General features: G+C 41.9%; 1 protein-coding gene across 1 annotated transcript in view; it reads right to left on the reverse strand.

Moving 5' to 3' along the window:
• DPP6 (dipeptidyl-peptidase 6) overlaps positions 1–12,413 on the reverse strand; it is a gene marked incomplete at its 5' end in the record, with an annotated part of 117,577 nt that overhangs the window by 73,103 nt on the left and 32,061 nt on the right. The gene's annotated exons all lie outside the window — the stretch shown is intronic.

The following is a 12,413-nucleotide window of genomic DNA, read 5'->3' on the forward strand; positions in this document are numbered from 1 at the left end:
TTTTGTTTCCTCATCAGAATTTAAAAAAAAAAAAAAAAAAGTCTCAAATTATTTTAAAAGAGATTAAAAATAATACATGAAACACAAAAAAAGAAAAATTAAGAACATGTACATGTAAAACATTCAGCCTGGAAAGGAATTACAGATGCATAAGAAAATGTGACCCTCGAGAGATCAGGCCTTTTTAAACCACACAAAGAAGTAAACTCGTAGTCTCTATTTTAAGTGACTGTGCTACTGAGAAAAAGAAAAAAAAAATTATCTGTTACTCCATCATTTTAAAATCAATATGTAGAGATAGTCTAGATCTGAAGTACTACGCAAACCTTTTTTTCTGCATTTTTGAAAAAGTGTTGATGCTTCTCAGACTGGGATATACCTATTACAGGTCTCAGATTAAAGGTATTATTTTCTTGTTCCCAGCTCTGGTACAACAGTTTCAAGACTTAATTGGTTATATCCAAGAATACGGTACTACACAAATTAGTAGAAACACACAAAAAAGAAACAAAATCTTGAAGCAAAACTCCGAGAAGTTTAAGGAACATGTATGTTTGTTAGAGGTATAAATTCTGCTTAATTATAAAATTTTGCTCTGGATTTAATATGTAAAACAGGGTATTGTACATACTTAATGAGATTATAACTGAATTTTACATCTACTTTTCTGGCACATTGGTGTGAATTCTGGGAAATATTTTTCTGCTAATAGATTGGAATTCAAATACTCTGCCTGACAAACTGCAGTGGTTGCCCTTCGCTAATCAGTACCAGGTCAGACAAAGCGTTGTCATGGTTTTACACCCCTGTCTGGCAGCCAAACAGCACAACAAGCGCTCATTCACCCTCCCCTCTCCCTGCTCCCAGGGATGAGGGAGAGCATTAAAGGGGTAAATGGAAAAGAGACTCGTGGGATAAGAACAATTTAATAACTAAACTACAATAAAATCGAAAATAATAATACAAATGACAATAATAACAGTAATATATACAAATACACAAATGAGTACTACACAGTGAAACTGCTCACCACCCCTATGACCGAGGCTCAGCACATTCCCGGCTAATGATCCTGGAGCAGGGAGAGTCCCAAAATCACAATCCCGGAATGGAGATAAGAACCCGAGAGACCAAGATGACCCTGAGAAAGGGGTGAGCCAGAGGGAGAAAACTGGAAGCCAGAGAGAGAACTTCTGGAGAAGATCCTCACCTATATACTGGGCATGATGTGCACGATATGGAATAGACCATCAATCGTAAATCTAAGGTCGAATTGTAAGCTAGTAATTGGGGCTGTGCTCCCTCCCAGCTTCTGCACCTGCAGACACTGTCACAGCGGAGAAATTGAAAAGTCCTTGACTGTCCTGGCAGCAACACATCAATGTGTGATCAGCCTTCTTCTCAGCATAAATCCAAAACACAGCCTCACACTAGCTACTATGAAGAAATCTACTCTGTCCCAGTTGAAACTGGGATAGAGTGAATGTTTTCTTGGTGTAGGTTACATCCATACAGCCACTACAGTTGAAAACCATCTAGGAGACCTAGCTACACCACGGAAAATTTTACGGATAAAAACATGGGGCACTTGATGATTCCACTGTCATTAAAAACTCAAAAATCCTTAAAAGTGAAAAGAGATTCTTTCAAAATCCACAATTAAGGAATTTGTTAATAAGAAGAATTTGAAATTATCATAAATAAATTACAGTATTTAGCTCTTAGCAGCATTTTGTGTCATCGTGCTGTTTGATGTGACTCAAAACAAGAAATTAAAATTTTCCAGAGACCATGACTCTGCGGAAGGGACCCACACAGGAGCAGTTAGTGACGAACTGCGGCCTGTGGGAAGGACTCACGTTGGAGCAGTTTGTGGAGGAGCCTTCCATGAGAGGGAGCCCACACTGGAGCAGGAAAGACTGTGAGGAGCCCTCCCCTGAGGAGGAAGGAGCAGCAGAGACAATGTGTGATGGACTGGCCGCAACCCCCATTCTCTGCCCCCTGAGCCATTGTGGGGAAAGAAGGTAGAGAAATCAGGAACAAAGCCTTTGAGCCTGGGAAGAAAGGAGGGATGGGGAGAGGTGCCTTTTTAAGATGTAGTCCTCTTTCTCATTATCTTGCTCTGGTTTTTTGACTATTAACAAATTAAAATGTTTTGGTGTTTTCCCCGAGTCAAGTCTGTTTCTTGCCTATGACCACAAGTGGTGAGTGAACCCTCCCCATCTTTGCCTCAGCCCATGAGGTTTTCTACCTTTTGTGCTGCCGATTCTCCTCCCCATCCCACTGGACAGGAGGAGAAAGCGAGAGGCTGCATGGTGCTCAGTTGCCATGCGGCATTAAAACCATGACAGACAGAAAGAGCAGTCACTCCTTTAGAAGAAAAGAACTGTGAAGAAGGGCATCAAATCCAGCTCTACATGGGCCAGCTGTGCCATGGAAACAGTTCTCAAGGTAGGAAATCCAGTTTGCAATGGAAAGCAGGCAAAGAGGCTGGGGAAAACGTAAGTGGTCACTGCTGTTCTTGCTGGAGGCTGCAGAGCTGAGCAGACGTAGAAACGCTGGTTAACTCCTCAGTCTTAACCTGTTGCAACTCTGCCTTGGTGGGCAATGAAACCTGATTTGTGTTGTATCACCCTACCTCCTGACCCTGAGTAATCAGTGAATGTCGGCAAGGGCTGTGGGGAGGCAGAAGCAGGGGGCCAGGCTGGGGCAGCACCTGCCATTGTTTGCCATGGGTTTGCAGGAAAACACCTCCTTCTGGTTACAGCATTACTTGGTCTCTGCAGTTCTCAGTCCTTATGCCAGGACACCAGGACATAATTAAAGGTTTCTGCCACCTGCCTGGATTTGGTGCCTGCTGTCCCATGGTTGCTGCTTTGCACCACTGCAGACCAGGAGCAGCTGTAAGCTCTGCCACCCACCCTGCTGCAGACATGGGGTGTTTGCAGGCATCTGCTATCTCCAGCCTGGCACACAACAGCCAACACATGCCTGGCCACTTGTATTTTACTCCTCACCCATCTGAAGGTTTTAAGATCATCTCTAAAATATGCCATTTTCCTCCACTTTTGTAATTACTCTTATCTCTGTGCCATAGTTTCCCTTGTAGACCTGTACCCGTTGAAGACTGGAAAACAGCTGGTGCAGAAGCTACACCATATGGTAGTTACTCATAGCAACATAAACTAATTGAGTGTTGAGGGTGACACAATCTCTGGATGCTTTATCTTTTAGAAACTGCTGGTATGTCAATCTGGCTGTTTTAAAGATCTGCCCTAGTTCTTCAGTTCTCCTGATCCAGAGCAAAATCCAGGTACAGTCACCTCCATGTCCTGGTTTGCATCAACATTGCAGTCACCATTGGCCTTCTTTGCCCCGATTTCAAAAATACATTGTACTGTAACACCCATATCCCTCATGTACTAAAGGTCCTCAATCTCTGTCCAGTGGAGGGCTGGCAGCTCAAAACACTGGTGCAAAAAAAAAAAAGTCTTGGTTTTGGTTATGGTTCCTCATGCAACATTGAGCATATAGAGCAAAGACAGGAATATTGAAGGTCAATTTTCACATACAAGGATTGAACCTCCTGCCTGTTCTGCTGGAGGAAATCGTGGACTTAGCTCTGGAGGGGCATCCTTCCTCCCCAGCCAGCCCTCAGCAGTAGCTCACCCTTTGCATTTCACAGGTCATAACCTTCTCTGCTTTTCCATCCAAAGACTCACTCTGACCTCTGACTCTTTCCAGCTGGTATTGCAATTTGGAGTTGTAGTTTTTTAACTGCACTTCAGTTTGAGTTTTTTGCATTTTATTCTTTTTTTTTTCAATAGGAGGGCCGACATACACAAATTATGAGCTGACTTCTGTCACTATCTCTGATATTCTTTTGATTTTGCTACTATTATACAACAATGGATAGGCCAACTCTCTAGTGAGAATCACATTACTCAGCAGAATTTTAATCTCTTTCATGTAGCTTTCACTAGTTCTAATTTGGACAGAATATATGTACTTTTGGTTTTGGGGTTTGTTTTTTTTTTAACTTCTTATGGCACAAACTCTTTATTGAGGCCAAGGAGCAGCGAGACAAAGAGGATAGCTATTTAAACAGCCTGGAGTTTTTGTGCTGGCCCCCCAATTTCCATAAGGAAGGCTGCACCAAAGAAGAACATGTGTGTCAAGAAAAAAAAATACAGAAATTTACGTTTCAGGTCAAATTGTTGGAACTATGCACTAAGATAAAATTTCTATGGCTATCTTTCAATTTGTTTTTTCTTTCTATTCTTTTAATCACGTCTTGATTGCAGCTCTTTAAAAATGTTAAGCTTGGTTTTCTTTAAAACATGTTTTTCAACTGAAGCTCATTGACACCCTCAGAAGAAGAAAACTACCAATTTCCATAATTGGTAAATTTATCACAACAGAGAGCTCCAACCCTACACCTCATTAAAATCTATTTACCACTAGAAAATCTATTCTGCAATATTTAAAGTGCTAGCATACTAATTAGTTATTAAAAGTACCAGCATAATCAGAAAATGGGGACACAGATCTCCAAAACAGTATTTGACCCAAGGCTACTGTAAATTACTTTGGTGCAGAGAAATAGAACTCATGTACAAGCAGAAAACCCTAACAGCTCTGTTATACAACTTTTAATACACCATTTTTTTTGGAAACACGACTCAGTGTTACACTATATATTTTCAGATACCTGCCCAGTGCTACTTTCATAATCTGATACTGTTTTACGTATTTTATTTGTCTATTTTTCATTTTTATTCATATATGCTTGCTTAAGCAGAACAGTAGCTAGCTAATTGGGTTTAAATTGGTCACAAACTGGGTAGATCTTTTCTCACATAAGGTAATTGAAGAGGTAACTGTATCCCTGACAAAGCAGCAACAGTAAAATAATAGTGGAAAAGAGAAGAGATTCTACCACAGCAGCTGGTTAAATTTTGTGGGAAGTTTCACATCTCAACTAAATCTGCAGAGATCAAAAGTCTTAGTCTGGATTTAAACTGCTGTAACTGAACACAATTTGTGCTCTCATGTTTGCTGTATAGACTGCAAATCTGTTTTCAGGAAAAGTTTCATATAAATTTCAATAATCTCTTTAATCACATAGCCAAGCAAACCTGAACAAGTCACTCACAAACTGCTACGATGAAGACGAGTGTCACCTTATCTTAAAAGATCAAAATACTGGCAATAGCAGGGTATGGTATTTTTATTTTCACTATTATCTCAACTATATAGAAATCATCCAATGATGACTGGATGACCTCATCCAGGAAAGAATTAATTGTAAGAGACTGCATGGAGCTATAGGAAACTACCTAAAATGTTATAAAACCAGTTCAGGCTTATTTAAAATATTCCCTCTGACCGTGACCAGGCTGGCATTATGTCTGGAAGCACAGTACCTAATTCTAGAAAGGAGAATTTTCTTTTCCCTCATCGGCCCGAGCTGAGCTAGCATCAACGTCCTGCCTCCAAGCATGATGCCAAGAGAAGCATCAATGCTCAGAGCTCTCCCTGAAGAAATGTCCTTTTAGATAGGACCTCTGTGAAAGGAGAGTGCAAATTTCAGTGCAAACACCAACCACCTGACTCACTGAACACCTCTTGACATTGAGCACTGGCAGCCACTGGTTGACCAACGACATCAGGATGGACATCTGGCTTCCTTCCACTGCCCCAAGGAGATCACCAGCCACAGTAAACAATATTCTGTTTCTGTTCTCCTTCCAAAAGCCTGAATGATGGCGATCCAAAAATCAGAGGATGACAGGTGTTGGGTTTGGCTGGCAGCCCCCTTCCAAACAACCTTCTGCAGAAAGAGAAGGTTAAAGACTGGGCTAGAGCTGGCAAGGTTTACCATGGTGCGGTGCTGGATTTTGAAGCCAGTCCAGATAACAGTGTTCTTTTAAAGTTTTCAGGAGCTTGCTGATTTCTAGGCAGGCATTCACAATGTGCATTGTAAATGGTTTAATTTTCCCTGACCTTAGCCAACTGAGAAGGGCCAGAAGCCTATTACCGCTGATGCAATCCATAGTGTGAGCTTCTCTATGAAAGGGAAACCAACAAAGTAAGAAGCTGAGGGAACTTCTACCAAACCGTTCATGACACAATTGCGTGAAATTTAATGCCCTTTTTTTCATCTGCTTTAACATGGATAAGGCAAAATAATGCTGCATCTAGTTGATCTTCCTTGCAACACAACTATTTATGGAGGAAATATCCACCTCAAACACCCGGCAAAGGCCAAGAGCTACTCTTCATTCTTATTTTGACTTCAACCAAAATGGCCAGATTTTAGGCACATTTGGTAGAAATAAACATGCAAATAAAGGTGCACCAAAAAATAGTTACCTACACTTTCAACAGGCTGCTAAACAATGGCTAACTGGGAATCGTGAAGCCCCAAGTGCTCCACAACAGCTGCATGTACTGAATGGGCAACACTGAATGAGGGCCAATATGCAAAACAGAGGAAAACTTTCTACCTAAATATGGTGTCAATGTCCCTACCTTGCCTAAACAAGCACAGAAATGAAGGAACAAACTCCATGCAGCTTCCTCAGAAGCCCTGAATAACATCAGCATGTACTTGAGGACAAATTAGTGATTTTTAGTCTTGGAGAGCATCTGTGGCTCTGTGGACATTTCTCAGTTCCAAGCATTGCCTTCCCTCCTTACCCCACAGCAGATGTGTAGAGCTGCAAGTTTATCAATGTCCATGAGAGATCTTCTCTGTGAATGAAAATGTGAAAGGTCTTGAAAAAAACACCCCAAGAATCTGTATTCACTGTCCCAGTGATTCTTCACATATCCTGTCAAAAAGGAATAATTTGTGGTCGCATTAGGGCTTTTTGCTGTCTAGAGCTCTGGCTTGAGCATCTTTTTGGCAAGACATTAATTTATCCAGAGTATCTTAAAAAATTCAGCGATGACTCAGTCTAATTCTTCATCTCATCCTCCCCCACCAGGTCTTGGAGCTACTAATTACTGGGAAAGGTTAGCCCTACACTGTGAAATATTAGGACATCTGATCTCCTTCTCTGGTGACACTGAAGAGGAATTTTAGGACTTAGTTGCTTTCAGCCTAATTATGAATGTCCCTTTTCAAATTCAGGTATAATTTGATCATCAAAGTTCCTGTTTCCAAGCAGAAGGTCAGTATTCTTATATTATTCAATGACAAATTGAGCATGCAGACAAATTAGGGAAGGCACTGTTTCAGCAGACTTATCTAGCATTTCCCCAGTATTAAGACTACTTCCAGGGTCCCAGGATTAATACTTCTAAACTTAAGAAACAGATCTACTTCACTTGCTTGAAATACTATGAGCATAAAAGACACTGCTCAAAATAACTGCTATTTGATCTGGCAGCCGCTACCAGGCACTACACCTCTGAGACCAGCCATACGTGTTCTAAATATACCCTCTGATTTTTGTGAGATGCTGATTAAATTATGGAAAAGATTTTTCTTTATTACTGTGTTCTCTTAATTCTCTCTATATAAAGTCTAGAAAAGGAACAGAACCACTATTAGCATGAAGCAGCGAGTAGCTTTGAATGTGTCTTTCCTGTAAGCTCAGGGAGAGTTTCAGGGAAATGTATGTGAGGGGAAACAGAGCCTTTACTAGATCTTGCAGCAAAAAAAATCTGCAGTTTCATTGTCTTAATGATGATGACATCCTGGCCTCTCCCACCAGGTGTCACTGCGAAGTCACAGAAGAGGATCTGTGGGTGATCTCGTAAATGCAGGCAGAATGAAGATTAATAAGGAATACGAGTCGTCAATGAAAAAGTCTCTTTTCACTCCTTCTCTTGCTCCCTAGCCCAAAAATAAAGCATGGCAGCACTGCTGTGCTGTAAGCTCAACAGAGCAGAGTATTAATTTTAAATGATGGATACATATAGCTCGTATTGCGTAAGATTTTTAAATGCATGACGTGAGCTTGGGCTGGTGTCTGGCTGCCAGATGTGGTTCTTGCTGATGGGAGAATGAGGAGATGTTTAGATGAGACATCACAGCTATGGTGTCAGGACCAAGTCTGGCATGGTGTGCTCGCTTGGAGATGATCTGTAGAGACTTACAGGGCAAATCTTTCTGATTACTCTGAGAGTGACACGAGATGAGGGAGTAACCAATGTGCAATTCTTCCTTTTGCAACCAAAGTCCTTAAAAACCAAAAATGTGTCCTGAAGACCGAGTTGCAAAATAGGTTCTAACAGGCTACTCTTACACCTGAGGACACATGCAGCCAAACACAAAGACAACTCCCAGTTTCACACTCTGTTGACAGGACAGGATCATCTATAGGGGAAAATCCTTCCACTGGTGACAGGATCACACACCACCTTGTCACATCCTGCTCCCCTGTGATTTACAAGCATGTGCTTAGCAACATGCTAAGAAGCTAAGTAGCTCTCCAGCAGTCAATCACCTCTACCTGTGAACACAGACTTGCTCAAAGAAGGTCACACCGTGATTTACAAGCATATGTTTACCAACATGCTAAGAAGCCAAGTAGCTGTCCAGCAGTCAAGCACCTCTATCTGCGAACACAGACTTGCTCAAAGAAGGTCACACCAGGACCTTACAGCGGTGCAACCCAGGAAAGGTCCTTGTCCTGATCAGCAGAGCCACATAAAGGGACCCCGAATGATCCTGCTGGGGTGTTCCCAGTTGTAGAGGGACCCTGAATGATCCTGCTGGGGTGCCCCAGCTCTGGCAGCAGTGTGCCCACACGGAGGGAGCTCCTCCTGCCCCATTCCCAAGGATTCAGCGTCACACAATCCTAAACTCAATGAGCATCGAAACTGCAACACAGGGACACCACAACCTTCTCTTTGTCACTTAGTGGGATCACACAGATGACCTCTGACAGAGCCCATCACTTCCACCCTTCCTCACAACATCTGAACAGTCTCTCCAAGTGCCTGGCAGCAAGCGAAGATACTTTAACTACACCATGACAGGATTCATTCCTGTTATAGAGGGCTGTAACAAAGTGCATAAATGAAATTAATTTTACCTGCACTTTACTTGTTAAAATGTACATTACTTTTATTCAAGTACTCTATGTATATATATAAAGAACATATAAATACTCTTATCCTATTGCTTTGAAAGTACTTTGTGCTATACCACCACTTGTTTTAAGATTATCTTTAAGCCTCATTGCTGCTAAAACATATTCTCAAACCAACAACAATCATACAGGAAACTAAAATATAAAACAGTCCTTGCTGGCGCTGTGCATTTAAATGCTTAGCTGGTTTCAGCTGCAGAACTTTAAACTCTCTTTTATAGGATATCATTCTATTTTAGTACAAGCATCTATCAGGCACAGCTCTGAAAATGTTAAGTTGGACTATGAAAACATTGTCAATGCTTATTTTAGTAATAAAAGCCATGCTTAATCTAGGCTTTCATGTTACAGTAATCTATGTATCAATCTATAACCTTCCAGCTAAATGCACTAAGTAGATTAAGCTCTGATTGATTTGAAATGTTTTTCACTATATTATCAAAAGTCTACAGATCAGCATAAATACCTCAAAGAAATTTTTTCCCCTTTGGCAGATTTACAAAAGCAGAGCTTAAATTGAATTGAAATGAACTTCTGCATTTTTCCAGGGCAAAAAGCCTGTCAAATCTACTCTAGATCTGCTCTGCTTCCGGACTTAGTAAAAAACTGTGATTAATAGTACAGTGCATCTATTCTGTCATGACAAAAGCAATCACGTTATGAAGAAAAGTGTTCCCTCTGGGTCTACTATTCATATCAAGCGTCAGGAGTTACCCTGAACAGAGGCACTGCTGGGATGCAATCTGCGCAGCGCACTGTGCAAAAGTGCTTGCGGAAAGCGAGGGGGGTGGAGGATTTTTGTTGATGTGCTCTTGCCGATTACAATAAAAGACCCTAAAAATTGGCTTCCTTAAATAGGAAACACCGAGTTGTTTTTGTGTGTGTGTGTGCTGTGTTCAGGGAAAGTGAGAAGCAGGTCATGAGCTGTCACAGCAACACGGCGGGCGCCGTGGGGAGGCTTGGCTGCCACTGCCGGCGGTGGTGAACTTCAGCAGCAAAAAGAGCAGGCGAGGGACAAGGAGAGCGCTGAACTCTCTGTGATCCCATTTCAGCGTTTCTCACATCTTCTCTGCAGACTATCTGCTGGAGATGGCTGCACAGATGGGATGAGATTTCTGCATATGCTCAGCATTCATCCCGGTAGCTCGCTGAGACGGTGGCAGCACAAGCAAACACGGGGCTGAGCATCCCACCCAGTGCTGTTCGGGATGTGGGGAAGACACGTCTGCAAACATCAGTAGGAATGGAGGAGAAGAAAAATAGCCCTGAGGTGGTAAATTTTTAGCCTTGCCTAGATTTCAAGCAATTACAGACAGGTGATTTTCAATTTAGAATTCTGTTTCAGTTTATCCCATTGAAGAGGAGACACCCAAGAAAAGGAGAGAATTTGGAATAATAAAGGCGCCAGTATCAGTGAGTCAGCAGAGCATCCCAGCTGCTGGAAGGGTCAAACTTCAGCCTCAGTGAGGAGGATGCCTGAATTCCCAAGGACTGCGGTGGGGAGGTGTCATCCATCCATCTATCTCCCAGTGGCCCTTACCCATTTACCACTACACAACACTCAATTTCTTCTGGGATCCTGCTCTGTCCATCCATGCATTCAGAGAGCGGACACCTGAACACTCCAGCCCCATCCAATCCCACGGCCCCACAGCTTGTTCAAGCAGCTGCCACAACTCCTTGGTCCTGTCTCCAGCCCCAGGTTTTCCTCCATGAGGACCGCACAGGTGACGTAGTGCAAGAGAAGGAGTTCAGTTCACAAAATCCAGCTCTGGAATTGATTTTGGATTCTGAACCCCACAACTTGGGAACATTTTTATCTCAGATTTTCCTGTGGGGTTCTTCTACAACTTGCTTGTGAACCAAGAGAAACTTTTATTTCAATATAAACTATACTTGGATACAAAGTGACATTTCTGAAGGGTGTTATATACTGACTTCTGCAAAACCTGCTCCTAGTGAACAGCAGATTCAGTAGTCCTACTCTGTCCATGCTGTTCAGACAAGTTCCAGAACCTGGCTCAGCATCTCCAGAATGTGTTTGATCGTATATTCATTTCTTATCCCAGTACATTAACATAAAGTTAACAAGAAAGTTCATTATAAAGGACAAACCTGAAAGTCAATGTCAGCCAAGAAATTGCCTGAGCAATCCCGTAATTGAATAAAAATATGCGTCAGCAAAACACAAATGTCATCATGGGCTTGCTGGCGTACTCGGAGTTCATGGGCTTGACAAACTCCTGGCAGCGGGGTGCTGCGTGCAAGGCTCTGTGAGAAGACCTTATGTACTAAATGATGTTTATCAGCAGAATACAGTTAACCATATGCTTGTTTGACCTACAAACAAGCCTGCCTACAACTTCAACAATGAATTATTAAATAAAGAAAAATTAAAGAAAATTAGCATTTTGTAACTTCTTAGCCACTCCTCTAGTTACAAAGTGCTTCACAAGGAGGACATTCACTTGCAAATATTCTGTGGTACAGCATAAACACACATTTAAATATCAAAAGTAATATAAACTGCTATCAGATTTTTCCACTGATGTGTTCAATCACTTTGTACACCAATTTACGGGACCAGCTTCTCTGGAAGTGGTAAACAAATAATTTCCTTTAATTTCCTCATTTTTGAGTCCCACAGTCCCAGCTTAGCTGTGATACAGAGTAATTGAAGGAGTGCTTAACATTTTTACACCAATTAATGGTGAATGGCATTTTGCAAACTATTTTGTTCAGTTAAGCCTATAGGAAACTGGAAGCAGCCAAAGGGCACAGTTAATAGATGTATCTGGACACTTCTGTCTGTAGTGGTAAGAAAAGCTTGGGACTGTGCTGGGAGATGCAGGAGGAAGCGTGACTTTAGAGGGAAACTGTGTCACATGTTGGCAGCATCAGCCAGCAGCAGAGAGAGGGATGTAGGTTGCGTTCATGTGCTCTGTTACATATTTTAATTTTAATTCTGATAAAGTATTAGCTTAAAAACCTATTGTATCCCCCCAAAGAACTGGGGAAGGCTGTGATCTTTTCCTAAACTAGTGAGCAGGTGAGATTATTTTGCAAGCAGCTGCTCACATACGCCTAAATGGCCATTTGCCAGCTGAAAGGACCAAAGTAAAGCCGGGCTCCAGTGATGACCTGCTACCCCATCAGGCCCATTTTCAAGAGAAAGAAGCCAATTACTGTGAGGAACTGTCTGCTTTTAGAAAATTTTTAGGCAGCAAGATCTGGGCAGCTTCCAGGGCCCACCTAGTGCTGTGGAAAACAACCAATCAAGCAAAATTGTTTCCTTGCTTCTTCCTT

Source organism: Pterocles gutturalis, unplaced genomic scaffold (genome assembly GCF_000699245.1).
Source record: "Pterocles gutturalis isolate BGI_N339 unplaced genomic scaffold, ASM69924v1 scaffold8987, whole genome shotgun sequence".
NCBI classification, from domain to species: domain Eukaryota; kingdom Metazoa; phylum Chordata; class Aves; order Pterocliformes; family Pteroclidae; genus Pterocles; species Pterocles gutturalis.